This window comes from Hydractinia symbiolongicarpus, chromosome 3, assembly GCF_029227915.1.
Source record: "Hydractinia symbiolongicarpus strain clone_291-10 chromosome 3, HSymV2.1, whole genome shotgun sequence".
Taxonomy (NCBI): Eukaryota; Metazoa; Cnidaria; class Hydrozoa; order Anthoathecata; family Hydractiniidae; genus Hydractinia; species Hydractinia symbiolongicarpus.
In genome coordinates this window covers 30,097,043-30,113,943 of record NC_079877.1, presented here as the reverse complement: position 1 = coordinate 30,113,943, position 16,901 = coordinate 30,097,043, and the positions used below count along the sequence as shown (strand labels likewise).

The 16,901-nt window shown below is 39.8% G+C and overlaps 15 non-coding genes across 15 annotated transcripts; all 15 read right to left on the bottom strand.

Annotated features, from left to right (window-relative positions):
• Window positions 1-306: 306 nt before the first annotated feature.
• Window positions 307-388, bottom strand: Trnal-uag (transfer RNA leucine (anticodon UAG)). The gene has a single exon. It is a non-coding gene; the product is annotated as a tRNA-Leu (tRNA).
• A 511-nt stretch (window positions 389-899) lies between these two features.
• Window positions 900-980, bottom strand: Trnal-aag (transfer RNA leucine (anticodon AAG)). Its single transcript has one exon. It is a non-coding gene; the product is annotated as a tRNA-Leu (tRNA).
• Window positions 981-1,365: 385 nt separating this feature from the next.
• On the bottom strand, window positions 1,366-1,447 carry Trnal-uag (transfer RNA leucine (anticodon UAG)). Its single transcript has one exon. It is a non-coding gene; the product is annotated as a tRNA-Leu (tRNA).
• Window positions 1,448-1,957: 510 nt separating this feature from the next.
• Window positions 1,958-2,039, bottom strand: Trnal-aag (transfer RNA leucine (anticodon AAG)). The gene has a single exon. It is a non-coding gene; the product is annotated as a tRNA-Leu (tRNA).
• Window positions 2,040-3,016: 977 nt separating this feature from the next.
• On the bottom strand, window positions 3,017-3,098 carry Trnal-aag (transfer RNA leucine (anticodon AAG)). The gene has a single exon. It is a non-coding gene; the product is annotated as a tRNA-Leu (tRNA).
• Window positions 3,099-3,483: 385 nt separating this feature from the next.
• Trnal-uag (transfer RNA leucine (anticodon UAG)) lies at window positions 3,484-3,565 on the bottom strand. Its single transcript has one exon. It is a non-coding gene; the product is annotated as a tRNA-Leu (tRNA).
• A 977-nt stretch (window positions 3,566-4,542) lies between these two features.
• On the bottom strand, window positions 4,543-4,624 carry Trnal-uag (transfer RNA leucine (anticodon UAG)). Its single transcript has one exon. It is a non-coding gene; the product is annotated as a tRNA-Leu (tRNA).
• Window positions 4,625-5,134: 510 nt separating this feature from the next.
• Window positions 5,135-5,216, bottom strand: Trnal-aag (transfer RNA leucine (anticodon AAG)). The gene has a single exon. It is a non-coding gene; the product is annotated as a tRNA-Leu (tRNA).
• Window positions 5,217-5,601: 385 nt separating this feature from the next.
• On the bottom strand, window positions 5,602-5,683 carry Trnal-uag (transfer RNA leucine (anticodon UAG)). The gene has a single exon. It is a non-coding gene; the product is annotated as a tRNA-Leu (tRNA).
• A 510-nt stretch (window positions 5,684-6,193) lies between these two features.
• Window positions 6,194-6,275, bottom strand: Trnal-aag (transfer RNA leucine (anticodon AAG)). Its single transcript has one exon. It is a non-coding gene; the product is annotated as a tRNA-Leu (tRNA).
• A 385-nt stretch (window positions 6,276-6,660) lies between these two features.
• Window positions 6,661-6,742, bottom strand: Trnal-uag (transfer RNA leucine (anticodon UAG)). The gene has a single exon. It is a non-coding gene; the product is annotated as a tRNA-Leu (tRNA).
• A 510-nt stretch (window positions 6,743-7,252) lies between these two features.
• Trnal-aag (transfer RNA leucine (anticodon AAG)) lies at window positions 7,253-7,334 on the bottom strand. Its single transcript has one exon. It is a non-coding gene; the product is annotated as a tRNA-Leu (tRNA).
• A 385-nt stretch (window positions 7,335-7,719) lies between these two features.
• On the bottom strand, window positions 7,720-7,801 carry Trnal-uag (transfer RNA leucine (anticodon UAG)). Its single transcript has one exon. It is a non-coding gene; the product is annotated as a tRNA-Leu (tRNA).
• Window positions 7,802-8,266: 465 nt separating this feature from the next.
• Trnal-aag (transfer RNA leucine (anticodon AAG)) lies at window positions 8,267-8,348 on the bottom strand. The gene has a single exon. It is a non-coding gene; the product is annotated as a tRNA-Leu (tRNA).
• Window positions 8,349-8,732: 384 nt separating this feature from the next.
• Window positions 8,733-8,814, bottom strand: Trnal-uag (transfer RNA leucine (anticodon UAG)). The gene has a single exon. It is a non-coding gene; the product is annotated as a tRNA-Leu (tRNA).
• Between the last annotated feature and the right edge of the window lie 8,087 nt (window positions 8,815-16,901).

Genomic DNA, 16,901 nt, shown 5'->3' with positions numbered 1-16,901 from the left:
AAAATGACAGAAATGGACGAAAAATTCAAATAAGTAAGTGACGCAAAATAATACGTTGATACCCAACCTGCTCTGCACATTCCATTGCAAGTGTATTCGTCCCGTGCCTTTTTATCTATTTAGAGAGTTTTGCCTGATTGTGGGCGGAAATACCTGCACAGTCAAGCAGTTTTAGCGATCCCGTCCTGCATGCAAGCGAAACTTGTGATACATCCTTTTTAAACGTTCGCTGATTTTTCTAGGCAAAATAGTTAAGCGGAAATAAAAACGTTTGTCCGACGTACTTTTCAGACATGTATGATTAGTTGACAGGAGCGAGATTCGAACTCGCGCCACCGAAGTGACTGGTGCCTAAAACCAGCGCCTTAGACCGCTCGGCCATCCTGCCTTATTTTTAAGATATAAAATCCCCGTCCCAAAAAAGTTCAATTAAACCAAAAATGGCTTATTCTGACATTAGCAGGAAGGTTTTTGCTCTAACCAATTAACCTAAGATCCGAAGTCCTAAGTCTGTCCCTTGACAAGTAAGCTTTGACAAGTTCACATTGCGTGGGTACAATAATGAAACGCTGAAAATTATACTCTTGTGAGTAAAATGGTAAAAATTATGCAATTATCAAGAAAAATGTTGAACATGACTGTAAGACCGTTTCATTCGGACTATCGCTCTTAACAAGCTGTAAATCCAAATCTCCTGTCGTTTAAACGCTTTAGATCTCTGTTTCGAAAAATAAACAAAATTTGCCCCCAAATCAAGTGGTACAAGTGATATTTTTCCCAAATGCGACAAAGACTTGTTAATTTTACTTTTTCTAAAATTTGCGTCTTTCTGGGGACGAAGTTTTTAAGCGTAAACAATATTCTCTGTCCGAGGACATTTCCGGTCATGCGATATAAGATGACAGGAGCGAGATTCGAACTCGCGCCACCGAAGTGACTGGTGCCTTAAACCAGCGCTTAGACCGCTCGGCCATCCTGCCCGGTTTTTCAAATACATAATGTCGACGAGCGTGCAGAGAAAATAGTATTTACGCGTATTTAAGCACTAGATGACATGCAAAAATGACAGAAATGTATGAAAAATTCAAATAAGTAAGTGACGCAAAATAATACGTTGATACCCAACCAGCTCTGCACATTCCATTGCAAGTGTATTCGTCCCGTGACTTTTTATCATTTTAGAGAGTTTTGCCTGATTGTGGGCGGAAATACCTGCACAGTCAAGCAGTTTTAGCGATCCCGTCCTGCATGCAAGCGAAACTTGTGATACATCCTTTTTAAACGTTCGCGGATTTTTCTAGGCAAAATAGTTAAGCGGAAATAAAAACGTTTGTCCGACGTACTTTTCAGACATGTATGATTAGTTGACAGGAGCGAGATTCGAACTCGCGACACCGAAGTGACTGGTGCCTAAAACCAGTGCCTTATACCGCTCGGCCATCCTGCCTTCTTTTTAAGATATAAAATCCCCGTCCCAAAAAAGTTCAATTAAACCAAAAATGGCTTATTCTGACATTAGCAGGTAGGTTTTTGCTCTAACCAATTAACCTAAGATCCGAAGTCCTAAGTCTGTCCCTTGACAAGTAAGCTTTGACAAGTTCACATTGCGTGGGTACAATAATGAAACACCGAAAATTATACTCTTGTGGGTTAAATGTTAAAAATTAAGCAATTATCAAGAAAAATGTTGAACATGACTGTAAGAACGTTTTATTCGGACTATCGCTCTTAACAAGCTGTAAATCCAAATCTCCTGTCGTTTAAACGCTTTAGATCTCTGTTTTGAAAAATAAACGAAATTTTCCGCAAAATCAAGTGGTACAAGTGACACTTTTCCCCAATGCGACAAAGACTTGTTGATTATACTTTTTTTAAATTTGCGTCTTTCTGGGGACGAAGTTTTTAAGCGTAATCAATATTCTCTGTCCGAGGACATTTCCGGTCATGCGATAAAAGATGACAGGAGCGAGATTCGAACTCGCGCCACCGAAGTGACTGGTGCCTTAAACCAGCGCCTTAGACCGCTCGGCCATCCTGCCCGGTTTTTCAAATACATAATGTCGACGAGCGTGCAGAGAGAATAGTATTTACGCGTATTTAAGCACTAGATGACATGCAAAAATGACAGAAATGTATGAAAAATTCAAATAAGTAAGTGACGCAAAATAATACGTTGATACCCACTCAGCTCTGCACAATCCATTGCAAGTGTATTCGTCCCGTGACTTTTTATCTATTTAGAGAGTTTTGCCTGATTGTGGGCGGAAATACCTGCACAGTCAAGCAGTTTTAGCGATCCCGTCCTGCATGCAAGCAAAACTTGTGATACATCCTTTTTAAACGTTCGCGGATTTTTCTAGGCAAAATAGTTAAGCGAAAATAAAAATGTTTGTCCGACGTACTTTTCAGACATGTATGATTAGTTGACAGGAGCGAGATTCGAACTCGCGCCACCAAAGTGACTGCTGCCTAAAACCAGCGCCTTAGATCGCTCGGCCATCCTGCCTTCTTTTTAAGATATAAAATCCCCGTCCCAAAAAAGTTCAATTAAACCAAAAATGGCTTATTCTGACATTAGCAGGTAGGTTTTTGCTCTAACCAATTAACCTAAGATCCGAAGTCCTAAGTCTGTCCCTTGACAAGTAAGCTTTGACAAGTTCACATTGCGTGGGTACAATAATGAAACACCGAAAATTATACTCTTGTGGGTTAAATGTTAAAAATTAAGCAATTATCAAGAAAAATGTTGAACATGACTGTAAGAACGTTTTATTCGGACTATCGCTCTTAACAAGCTGTAAATCCAAATCTCCTGTCGTTTAAACGCTTTAGATCTCTGTTTTGAAAAATAAACGAAATTTTCCGCAAAATCAAGTGGTACAAGTGACACTTTTCCCCAATGCGACAAAGACTTGTTGATTATACTTTTTTTAAATTTGCGTCTTTCTGGGGACGAAGTTTTTAAGCGTAATCAATATTCTCTGTCCGAGGACATTTCCGGTCATGCGATAAAAGATGACAGGAGCGAGATTCGAACTCGCGCCACCGAAGTGACTGGTGCCTTAAACCAGCGCCTTAGACCGCTCGGCCATCCTGCCCGGTTTTTCAAATACATAATGTCGACGAGCGTGCAGAGAGAATAGTATTTACGCGTATTTAAGCACTAGATGACATGCAAAAATGACAGAAATGTATGAAAAATTCAAATAAGTAAGTGACGCAAAATAATACGTTGATACCCACCCAGCTCTGCACAATCCATTGCAAGTGTATTCGTCCCGTGACTTTTTATCTATTTAGAGAGTTTTGCCTGATTGTGGGCGGAAATACCTGCACAGTCAAGCAGTTTTAGCGATCCCGTCCTGCATGCAAGCAAAACTTGTGATACATCCTTTTTAAACGTTCGCGGATTTTTCTAAGCAAAATAGTTAAGCGAAAATAAAAATGTTTGTCCGACGTACTTTTCAGACATGTATGATTAGTTGACAGGAGCGAGATTCGAACTCGCGCCACCAAAGTGACTGCTGCCTAAAACCAGCGCCTTAGACCGCTCGGCCATCCTGCCTTATTTTTAAGATATAAAATCCCCGTCCCAAAAAAGTTCAATTAAACCAAAAATGGCTTATTCTGACATTAGCAGGAAGGTTTTTGCTCTAACCAATTAACCTAAGATCCGAAGTCCTAAGTCTTTCCCTTGACAAGTAAGCTTTGACAAGTTCACATTGCGTGGGTACAATAATGAAACGCTGAAAATTATACTCTTGTGAGTAAAATGGTAAAAATTATGCAATTATCAAGAAAAATGTTGAACATGACTGTAAGACCGTTTCATTCGGACTATCGCTCTTAACAAGCTGTAAATCCAAATCTCCTGTCGTTTAAACGCTTTAGATCTCTGTTTCGAAAAAAAAAAAAAATTTTCCGCAAAATCAAGTGGTACAAGTGACACTTTTCCCCAATGCGACAAAGACTTGTTGATTATACTTTTTTTAAATTTGCGTCTTTCTGGGGACGAAGTTTTTAAGCGTAAACAATATTCTCTGTCCGAGGACATTTCCGGTCATGCGATATAAGATGACAGGAGCAAGATTCGAACTCGCGCCATCGAAGTGACTGGTGCCTTACACCAGCGCCTTAGACCGCTCGGCCATCCTGCCCGGTTTTTCAAATACATAATGTCGACGAGAGTGCAGAGAAAATTGTATTTACGCGTATTTAAGCACTAGATGACATGCAAAAATGACAGAAATGTATGAAAAATTCAAATAAGTAAGTGACGCAAAATAATACGTTGATACCCAACCAGCTCTGCACATTCCATTGCAAGTGTATTCGTCCCGTGACTTTTTATCTATTTAGAGAGTTTTGCCTGATTGTGGGCGGAAATATCTGCACAGTCAAGCAGTTTTAGCGATCCCGTCCTGCATGCAAGCGAAACTTGTGATACATCCTTTTTAAACGTTCGCGGATTTTTCTAGGCAAAATAGTTAACCGGAAATAAAAATGTTTGTCCGACGTACTTTTCAGACATGTATGATTAGTTGACAGGAGCGAGATTCGAACTCGCGCCACCAAAGTGACTGGTGCCTAAAACCAGCGCCTTAGACCGCTCGGCCATCCTGCCTACTTTTTAAGATATAAAGTCCCCGTCCCAAAAAAGTTCAATTAAACCAAAAATGGCTTATTCTGACATTAGCAGGTAGGTTTTTGCTCTAACCAATTAACCTAAGATCCGAAGTCCTAAGTCTGTCCCTTGACAAGTAAGCTTTGACAAGTTCACATTGCGTGGGTACAATAATGAAACACCGAAAATTATACTCTTGTGGGTTAAATGTTAAAAATTAAGCAATTATCAAGAAAAATGTTGAACATGACTGTAAGAACGTTTTATTCGGACTATCGCTCTTAACAAGCTGTAAATCCAAATCTCCTGTCGTTTAAACGCTTTAGATCTCTGTTTTGAAAAATAAACGAAATTTTCCGCAAAATCAAGTGGTACAAGTGACACTTTTCCCCAATGCGACAAAGACTTGTTGATTATACTTTTTTTAAATTTGCGTCTTTCTGGGGACGAAGTTTTTAAGCGTAATCAATATTCTCTGTCCGAGGACATTTCCGGTCATGCGATAAAAGATGACAGGAGCGAGATTCGAACTCGCGCCACCGAAGTGACTGGTGCCTTAAACCAGCGCCTTAGACCGCTCGGCCATCCTGCCCGGTTTTTCAAATACATAATGTCGACGAGCGTGCAGAGAGAATAGTATTTACGCGTATTTAAGCACTAGATGACATGCAAAAATGACAGAAATGTATGAAAAATTCAAATAAGTAAGTGACGCAAAATAATACGTTGATACCCACCCAGCTCTGCACAATCCATTGCAAGTGTATTCGTCCCGTGACTTTTTATCTATTTAGAGAGTTTTGCCTGATTGTGGGCGGAAATACCTGCACAGTCAAGCAGTTTTAGCGATCCCGTCCTGCATGCAAGCAAAACTTGTGATACATCCTTTTTAAACGTTCGCGGATTTTTCTAGGCAAAATAGTTAAGCGAAAATAAAAATGTTTGTCCGACGTACTTTTCAGACATGTATGATTAGTTGACAGGAGCGAGATTCGAACTCGCGCCACCAAAGTGACTGCTGCCTAAAACCAGCACCTTAGACCGCTCGGCCATCCTGCCTTATTTTTAAGATATAAAATCCCCGTCCCAAAAAAGTTCAATTAAACCAAAAATGGCTTATTCTGACATTAGCAGGAAGGTTTTTGCTCTAACCAATTAACCTAAGATCCGAAGTCCTAAGTCTGTCCCTTGACAAGTAAGCTTTGACAAGTTCACATTGCGTGGGTACAATAATGAAACGCTGAAAATTATACTCTTGTGAGTAAAATGGTAAAAATTATGCAATTATCAAGAAAAATGTTGAACATGACTGTAAGACCGTTTCATTCGGACTATCGCTCTTAACAAGCTGTAAATCCAAATCTCCTGTCGTTTAAACGCTTTAGATCTCTGTTTCGAAAAAAAAAAAAATTTTTCCGCAAAATCAAGTGGTACAAGTGACACTTTTCCCCAATGCGACAAAGACTTGTTGATTATACTTTTTTTAAATTTGCGTCTTTCTGGGGACGAAGTTTTTAAGCGTAAACAATATTCTCTGTCCGAGGACATTTCCGGTCATGCGATATAAGATGACAGGAGCGAGATTCGAACTCGCGCCACCGAAGTGACTGGTGCCTTAAACCAGCGCCTTAGACCGCTCGGCCATCCTGCCCGGTTTTTCAAATACATAATGTCGACGAGAGTGCAGAGAAAATAGTATTTACGCGTATTTAAGCACTAGATGACATGCAAAAATGACAGAAATGTATGAAAAATTCAAATAAGTAAGTGACGCAAAATAATACGTTGATACCCAACCAGCTCTGCACATTCCATTGCAAGTGTATTCGTTCCATGACTTTTTATCTATTTAGAGAGTTTTGCCTGATTGTGGGCGGAAATATCTGCACAGTCAAGCAGTTTTAGCGATCCCGTCCTGCATGCAAGCGAAACTTGTGATACATCCTTTTTAAACGTTCGCGGATTTTTCTAGGCAAAATAGTTAACCGGAAATAAAAATGTTTGTCCGACGTACTTTTCAGACATGTATGATTAGTTGACAGGAGCGAGATTCGAACTCGCGCCACCAAAGTGACTGGTGCCTAAAACCAGCGCCTTAGACCGCTCGGCCATCCTGCCTACTTTTTAAGATATAAAGTCCCCGTCCAAAAAAAGTTCAAGTAAACCAAAAATGGCTTATGCTGACATTAGCAGGAAGGTTTTTGCTCTAACCAATTAACCTAAGATCCGAAGTCTTAAGTCTGTCCCTTGACAAGTAAACTTTGACAAGTTCACATTCCGTGGGTACCATAATGAAACGCCGAAAATTATACTCTTGTGAGTAAAATGTTAAAAATTATGCAATTATCAAGAAAAATGTTGAACATGACTGTAAGAACGTTTCATTCGGACTAGCACTCTTAACAAGCTGTAAATCCAAATCTCCTGTCGTTTAAACGCTTTAGATCTCTGTTTCGAAAAATAAACGAAATTTTCCGCAAAATCAAGTGGTACAAGTGACACTTTTCCCCAATGCGACAAAGTCTTGTTGATTATACTTTTTTTAAATTTGCGTCTTTCTGGGGACGAAGTTTTTAAGCGTAATTAATATTCTCTGTCCGAAGACATTTCCGGTCATGCGATAAAAGATGACAGGAGCGAGATTCGAACTCGCGCCACCGAAGTGACTGGTGCCTTAAACCAGCGCCTTAGACCGCTCGGCCATCCTGCCCGGTTTTTCAAATAGATAATGTCGTCGAGCGTGAAGAGAAAATAGTATTTACGCGTATTTAAGCACTAGATGACATGCAAAAATGACAGAAATGTATGAAAATCTCAAATAAGTAAGTGACGCAAAATAATACGTTGATACCCAACCAGCTCTGCACATTCCATTGCAAGTGTATTCGTCCCGTGACTTTTTATCATTTTAGAGAGTTTTGCCTGATTGTGGGCGGAAATACCTGCACAGTCAAGCAGTTTTAGCGATCCCGTCCTGCATGCAAGCGAAACTTGTGATACATCCTTTTTAAACGTTCGCGGATTTTTCTAGGCAAAATAGTTAAACGGAAATAAAAACGTTTGTCCGACGTACTTTTCAGACATGTATGATTAGTTGACAGGAGCGAGATTCGAACTCGCGACACCGAAGTGACTGGTGCCTAAAACCAGCGCCTTATACCGCTCGGCCATCCTGCCTTCTTTTTAAGATATAAAATCCCCGTCCCAAAAAAGTTCAAGAAAACCAAAAATGGGTTATTCTGACATTAGCAGGAAGGTTTTTGCTTTAACCAATTAACCTAAGATCCGAAGTCCTAAGTCTGTCCGTTGACAAGTAAAATTATACTCTTGTGGGTTAAATGTTAAAAATTATGCAACTATCAAGAAATATGTTGAACATGACTGTAAGAACGTTTCATTCGGACAATCGCTCTTAACAAGCTGTAAATCAAAATCTTCTGTCGTTTAAGCGCTTTAGATCTCTGTTTCGGAAAATAAACGAAATTTTCCGCAAATTCAAGTGGTACAAGTGATATTTTTCGCCAATGCGACAAAGACTTGTTAATTATACTTTTTCTAAAATTTTCGTCTTTCGGGGGACGAAGTTTTTAAGCGTAATCAATATTCTCTGTCCGAGGACATTTCCGGTCATGCGATATAAGATGACAGGAGCGAGATTCGAACTCGCGCCACCGAAGTGACTGGTGCCTTAAACCAGCGCCTTAGACCGCTCGGCCATCCTGCCGGTTTTTCAATTACATAATGTGGACGAGCGTGCAGAGAAAATAGTATTTACGCGTATTTGAGCAGTTGATGACATGTAAAAATGACCGAAATGTATGAAAAATTCAAATAAGTAAGTGACGCAAAATAATACGTTGATACCCAACCAGCTCTGCACATTCCATTGCAAGTGTATTCGTCCCGTGACTTTTCATCAATTTAGAGAGTTTTGCCTGATTGTGGGCGGAATTACCTGCACAGTCAAGCAGTTTTAGCGATCCTGTCCTGCATGCAAGCGAAACTTGTGACACATCCTTTTTAAACGTTCGCACATTTTTCTAGGCAAAATAGTTAAGCGGAAATAAAAACGTTTGTCCGACGTACTTTTCAGACATGTATGATTAGTTGACAGGAGCGAGATTCGAACTCGCGTCACTGAAGTGACTGGTGCCTAAAACCAGCGCCTTAGACCGCTCGGCCATGCTGCCTACTTTTTAAGATATAAAATCCCCGTCCCAAAAAAGTTCAAGTAAACCAAAAATGGCTTATGCTGACATTAGCAGGAAGGTTTTTGCTCTAACCAATTAACCTAAGATTCGAAGTCCTAAGTCTGTCCGTTGACAAGTAAACTTTGACAAGTTCACATTGCGTGAGTACAATAATGAAACGCCGAAAATTTTACTCTTGTGGGTTAAATGTTAAAACTTATGCAATTATCAAGAAATATGTTGAACATGACTGTAAGAACGTTTCATTGGGACAATCACTCAGAGATAGGGAAATACCAATGTTGGTGCAAATCCGTTAGCACTTTACCATTTTATGTAAAATCATGGATCATACCCGTTACATCAACGATAGAAGAGTCCATAAAATCCGTTTGCACTTTACCATTTTACGTCAAATCATGGATCATACCCGTTAAATCAACGACAGAAATTCTCCTTCCTCTCCGATATGTTGTACTTGTCCCCCATATACTTATTGTTGGCTTTGGCGTAGCGGTGGACAGCCTGACACAATCCACCCCTAATACCCCTCTCAATGAACAGGACGATCTCCATATCCGACAATAAATCTAGACTAACCTTGGTCTTTTTCAAACACGCCCTCCAGGCTAATCCCGGAGCAGTGTAAAAGTGAGCCGGGTCTAGATCGTAGTTTCTCAAGCATGTTTCCCTGAAGGTCTCAAACACATCACTCAGAAGCAGCACATCAGTCTTGAGATATATATCATGATAAACACCCATATTTTCAACTTTCATGTCTTTCTATACCTTTTGGGCATGCGCATAGTCAGCATCACTGATACCACTCATGTTCAACTTGCTATAAAAATCATCCTTCGACGGAAGCTTAGTTTCATTAAACCTATCGAATGAATCAACATATTCATATGGGTATACACCCTTTCTTCTCATTATGTTGAATTGCTCATCATCATTGAAGAATTTTCGAAGATTTTTACACTGATCATCAGAGAGATTGTTTACCAATTTATCCAGGCTACTAGCCATGAAACGAACCGAATCGATGAATCTTAATTTTATATTTTTGGCTTTAGTCTCTCTATTTTTGTCAATGTATTCACCAACCTTAACATCCGTCGAGAAAGAGATATATTTCTCTTTATTTTTAGCGATAACGCTCATATTTTCTTCCCCATGCTGCTTCGCAAGCTCTTTGATAAATAGATGTGCATCGTAGCCACTCAGATTATGAAAGACAACCGGAATATAATTAGGCACTTTGTATCGGATATTACATTCTCGATGGGCAGCCCCGCGAAACTTACCGGTGAAATGGCAGTGATTTGATGTCATCCTTGTCATCAAATTCTTCCATGCAAATGTGGCACACCCTGGCTCTCTTGAAACTGTCACGCTCCTCCTCCGTCAGTGGATCCATTGCTTTCTGAGGAAACATGTTATATAACCTTTTCGCCTCAGAAATACATGATCTACAAAGCGCGGAACACAGTCCTCACCGTGGTAAAACTTCAGAGGGTCTGGCACTTCACCATGAGCATATTTACTATAACAACAGAATCCAGTGGGAACATGTTTACCAACTTTCTCGGTGGATGATCCGCATTTTCTCTCTTCTTCGGGCAACTCTTTTGTGAAAGCTTCGAAATCGGCATACATGATGAATGGAGCTTTGAGCTGAAACTTACCATCAGTGAAGGTTAAGGTGCTATCCTCCTCAGGGAGTTGAATCTTAGCAGCATCGTTATTCTTGCAATACTCAAAGTGCTCATCCCTTTTCTGTTCGCTTGGAAAACCAGAGAGACAATTCAAGCAATAATACTCCTTATGTTCATGCTTTGAGTTGGCCTTGCTCAGGACACCGCTCAAGTTCTTAACGGCCATGTAATGTCTCTTCTCCTCCTCATGTAACAAGAACAAAACAACCGTCTCCTTACGATCCAGATGCGTCGACTTGCGACACATGTAGATACCTTCCCCCTCATCCTTTGTCAAAACATGCACAGCGACATCGGGGTTCCTTCTCGCAAACAAATCTATTTTATTTTGCGCCATTGGGAAAGTTAGACCATCCCAATTATACTTATCATGCTTCTTAAGAATTGAGATACGCTCAGGATTACTTTTGATCAGATTTTGGTTAAGCGCGGCGATAATAACCCATCTGAAACATTCATCATCATCTTCATTTTTAGGATTAATCACAGATCGCTTTCCACTGAAATTCTTAGGTAGCGGCAAATAAGAGCTACCTCTCGTTAATTTTAGCTTATGAAAGTCCACATGCATATGTAGGATCCTTTCGATTGTGAACCCGCTGGTGGGTAGCGCAGGGTTCTCAATCTGTTCGATTATCTTGTTACGCATCCGATCGAAAACATCAGAAATGTCATCGTGGGCGTGCAGCATCTCCATATAGCTATTGAATGCTTTATCGACATGTACGCACGGGGCATCAGACGAGCTGGTGTCCTCCCTTACCCACTTCACCCACAAGGTCGCCTGAGTCTTCAATGACTTCTTCTGCCCGAGCACGTCACTCATAAACCTCTTGACGACATGCTCGACCTTTTCGAGAAAGACATTGACATTCTTCTCACCGTCAGGGTTTATCTTGAACCTTTTGTAGGAACCTACAAACGCTTCTTCAATAGGAGTATAGGGGTTTTCCTCTTTCACTTCTTCCTCCTCTCCACTGCCCTTTTTATACAAACCCATGATCTTATCCTTCATGGTTTTGAAAGCTTTTGTTGTTTTATCCTTAATAGCCTTAGGTACATGATTTAGTAACCATTCCCTCCATTCATTCAACTTACTTTTTATTTGAGGTCTAGTTTTAGCCATTTCTTGCCGCTCAAACAAATCCATGTCCTGTTGGCTAGTACAGGATCTCGAGGGTCTCGGTGCTAGTACGGGTCTAGGCATCGGTATTGGTCTATTTGGTCTCGGCGCTGGTACTGGTCTGGTTGGTCTCGGCACGGGTACCGGTGCTGACACGGTAGTGGGTGTCAATAATTCAATTAGATCAGCCTTTCTGAGCCTTGAGTAGCCATGTAGGCCGCTTTCTCAAGCGAGATCTCTTAATTCAGCAACTGTATTTCTCGAAGTCATGCCGGTTTGTGATATACGATCTATGGATCTCTAAGATAGTTTTTTTTATAATCGTGCAACTAAAAAAAGATTCATAACATTTGTTACTCGCGCGAGTAACAAAAAACAATCTAGGTGGCCCCGACCTTCACATTACAGTGATAGGATTCAATTTTTAGTTTGCAATCTGACCTCTCAATTATATTGTTTAATGACAAGATCGATGGATGCGCGACATATGGGGCATTTATCTCCCTCCGATTTCAATATAGATGCGCACAATAAACAGCAGCAAAAATGCCCGGTGGTCCCATGAACAATGGTCGCGTCCTTTCGTTGTGAATAACAAATTATACATTTTTCCGATTCATCCAAGAAATCAATGTCATAGTCTGGGATAGCCGGCTGATGCGGCTCAACATTATCCTCATCGATTGGATCCATGGGTATCGGTGCTGATCCATTTGGTCTCGGCACGGGTACCGGTGCTGACACGATGGTGGGTGTCAATAATTCGATCAGCTCGGCCTTTCTGAGCCTTGAGTAGCCATGTAGGCCGAGTTCTCTAGCGACTTTTCTTAATTGGGGAACCGTCCCCTGTCGGATGTAAAAAAAGTCTGAGTAAAAAAAGTCTGAGTAAGAAAGTGTAGCCATGCCGGTTTGTGATATACGATTTATGAATCTTCAAGATAGTTTTATAATCGTGAAACTAAAAAAGATTCATAACATTTGTTACGCGCGCAAGTAACAATCTAGGTCCAATCACCTTTTGGAAGATCTCTTTTCGTTATAACGTTTTTGACATCTTAGATATGCTTCTCTGTTGTTTACCCTCCAGTTGGAACAGTATCCATACCATTCTTGTTTGGTATCTAGGTCGATGGTGTAGGATGGATCCATATCATTCCTCCCAATCACCTCAATCAATTTAGTTTTATTCATTCCACAAATATACTTCACCCCACGGGATTTAGCCAATTCTTTCAACTCTTTGAGTTTCATTAATTTGTAGTCGGATACACCACCATTGGTGGTATCACAATGTAGATCCGTTTGACTTGTTATGTCGGACATTTTTATATATAATCAGTAAAAATACTTTTAAGCACTTTTATCGTGCTACATCATAACAAAAAGGAGATAAATAAAGGTGTGCATAAATAAAACATGTCAAACTCTAAACTTCAAGAGACTTACTATCAACCTCGAAATTTATGGAAAGGACAAAAGGCTGTTCAGAATTTAAGAGGATTCGGCTTCAGGCCAAAGGAGATTAAGAAGTGGCTATCAAAGCAAGCATTTTGGCAAGTACATTTACCCGCTCCAAAACATGTTGAAAGACCACATTATGAAGTTACCACCCCTAATGATTTACATCAATTCGATTTATTGTACATGCCCGGTGACATACTGTATGGTAATAAATATGAGTACATTTTGTCGGGAATCGATGCTGCCTCCAGATACAAAGTAGCCCGACCTTTGAGGAGTAAGAAAGCCAAAGAGGTTGCCGCTATGATTGAGGATATCTACAAGGCAGGACCATTAACTTATCCGAAAACTTTTCAATGTGATAACGGTTCAGAATTCAAAGCAGATGTATCAAAATTGTTGGAGAAGCATAAGGTTGAAATTAAAAGGGCGACTACAAAATATAAGCATACGCACACAGCATTTGTTGAGGCGTTGAACAAGATACTTGCGGAAAATTTATTCAAAATACAAGATGCCCAAGAACTGAATGATTCGGAAAAGGGATCATCTACATGGGTTAAGCATCTGTATAAACTGATTGATAGGCTAAACGATACAACGACGCAGATGATTGGTATGAAACCAAAAGATGCTATTATAATGAAAGAGGTGGCTTTGGTTAATCAAGAGAGTTATCCTTATGAAGTAGAATTACCTAAAGATGGCTTGTATAGATATTTACTGCAACCCGGTGAAGAGCATGATGATGGGCGGAGACGGGCAACCGATAGAATATGGTCGAAAAACACATATAGATTGCGTGAGGTAATAGCGCAACCCGGTAACCGTGTAATGTACTATATTCGTGACGGACCTAGACGAGCTTTTGTAAAAGAGGAATTGATGTTAATACCTGAAGATACAGAATTACCTCTTGATTATGTGCAAGATTGGTGAAAAAGGGGGACGATACATAAAAAGTATCTTTACCTGTTTCTGGTAAAGACGATTGTGCCAAGGATCGCGCAGGGCGGCCGGCAGGTAAGGCCGCTATGACTCAGTATTGGGGAAAAGGGACGATCGCGCCACATAATGTCATAAACCGCCTTACTTTCAAATATTAATTTTTCAAATAGCACATGAAATATGTGAGTGGTATACAGGCACACATTACTAACTTTGTTCCTGATTTAACGTCTTTTTTAGAACTTTCGCCAATAAACTTTTTTCAAACTGATTGCGTGTTTCACTCTCCATCTTTCTATCTGTTTTGGTCATCTTTTCCAGAGCTTCGTAGTATATACCACACAAAGTTTGAAATTCCATGTGGCTAATATTATCATCATTCAATGCTCGTGAGAAAGAGTTTTCAAACACAGCAATAGCAGATGTTACAACATCACATAATTTCATGACTTTGTTTAGTTTCTTTTGATATCTCTTAATCGATGCCGAGATAATGGTACAGGATATAGCTCCACCTATGGATGCACTGGAAAGTCCTATAGAAATGGGAATTCCAACAAGGGTAGCGCTGGTTGCTATCGTACCAATACCGGTGGAAATGGCTAAGGTTTCTGAGATGTAGAGTGAAATCGCTAATCGGTCTAGTGCTTTGTTGTATTTATACTCCTTGTCCCGGAATTTGTTTTGTAATTTTACCAACTCATCAAGTTGGGAATTAACTGTATTTGTGTTAAACTTGTCTTGCTCACTCGAATACTCGGGAGCGGTGGGTAACTTTGGATAAATCTTAAGATCGGCCATTTTAGGTTATTACAAAAAAAAACTATCCTCTAAATAATAAAAAAAACCCGCCTTTCATGATTCTTTTGAGAATGTTTCACTCTCCATCTATTTTACTTATTTTTTCAAGAGCTTCATAGCATATACCATGCAAACATTGAAATTCCATGCGGCTAATATTATCAGACGGTTGCCGTGATAAAGTGCTTTCAAACACATCAATAGCAGATGTTACAACATGACATGATTTCATGACTTTGTTAAGTTTATTTCGATTTCTCTTAATCAATGCTACGATAATGGCACGGGAAACGGAGCTGGATAGGCATATACCGGAAAGTCCTATAGAATTCCTAAATTTTCTAATAATGGTAGCGGTAGCTGCTATCGAACTGGTAACGGCTAAGGTTTCCAAGATTATGCGCGAAATCACTAATCGGTTTAGTGCTTTGTTGTATTTATACTCCTTGTCCCGGAATTTCTTTTGTAGTTTTACCAACTCGTCAAGTTGGGAATTAAGTGTGTTTGTTTTAAACGTGTTTTCCTCCCTCGAATACTCGGCCATTTTAGTTTATTACCTTATTAAAAAGAAAAAACTATCCTCTAAATAATAAAAAATGGCAGACATTGACCCTTTTGGAGACCATGGGAGACCGGATGAAGGTACCGATGAAACTTTACCACTCATACCCACCAGGGACCGTACACGAGTACAAATACACACACCGGGTAAGGAAGAAACATCATTCGGAGGTCTCAGTCAGAATACTAGAGTTTTGCAGGAACTAGTTGAGGGGTTGTATGATAGATTATCTGAAGGATCCCTGTCAAAACCTGAGGTGCTACATACAGACCTTTTTGAAATTAAGGATGGTGAATTATACTACAGAGGTAAAAACGAACCTTTGACAAACAATGGAAGACTAAGGGCCACCGGTACTATATCAGATATATTAGGCAAGAGAAGGCTGCGTAATTTAGGTTTTGACATACCAAAAGGTGAGATTACAGCCCGACAGGCAGCTAAGCTAAACAAAATACAAGAAGAACTACCCTCATCATCTAAAATAGAAACAGCAAGTGATGTAGAATTAGAAGCTATATCTGGGGATGTGGTAAACAGTACGGAAGATTTAATTTCATTGGTCAAAAAACAATCTGTAGACCATGAAGCAACCCAGACCGGTGATCTATTTGAATATCCTATGCGTGAATTGCTAGGATTGGATAGATCATTGAGAAACATAAGAGGAATTCTTCAGGATGAAGTTGCAAAAAAGGTTCAGCTCGAACAGCATATTGACAGAGAAAAAAACAAGTTGGAAGAGATGGAAAACACACCAAATATGACCGAGGAACAACAAAATGAAGGGAAAGGTTGGAAGGTTTGCAAAATGAGTTGAAAGGTCGGCAAGAGATTATTGTTATTCTCAAAGGTAAACTTAAAAGTCAAATAACAAGCATCAAGGAGACGATTACTAAACTCCTTGACAAAGATACAACATTGGGTGAGAAGATACGAACACTATTCCGTGAGCAGGGTATCACTGTTGTCTAGTGCTTTGTTGTATTTATACTCCTTGTCCCGGAATTTGTTTTGTAATTTTACCAACTCATCAAGTTGGGAATTAACTGTATTTGTGTTAAACTTGTCTTGCTCACTCGAATACTCGGGAGCGGTGGGTAACTTTGGATAAATCTTAAGATCGGCCATTTTAGGTTATTACAAAAAAAAACTATCCTCTAAATAATAAAAAAAACCCGCCTTTCATGATTCTTTTGAGAATGTTTCACTCTCCATCTATTTTACTTATTTTTTCAAGAGCTTCATAGCATATACCATGCAAACATTGAAATTCCATGCGGCTAATATTATCAGACGGTTGCCGTGATAAAGTGCTTTCAAACACATCAATAGCAGATGTTACAACATGACATGATTTCATGACTTTGTTAAGTTTATTTCGATTTCTCTTAATCAATGCTACGATAATGGCACGGGAAACGGAGCTGGATAGGCATATACCGGAAAGTCCTATAGAATTCCTAAATTTTCT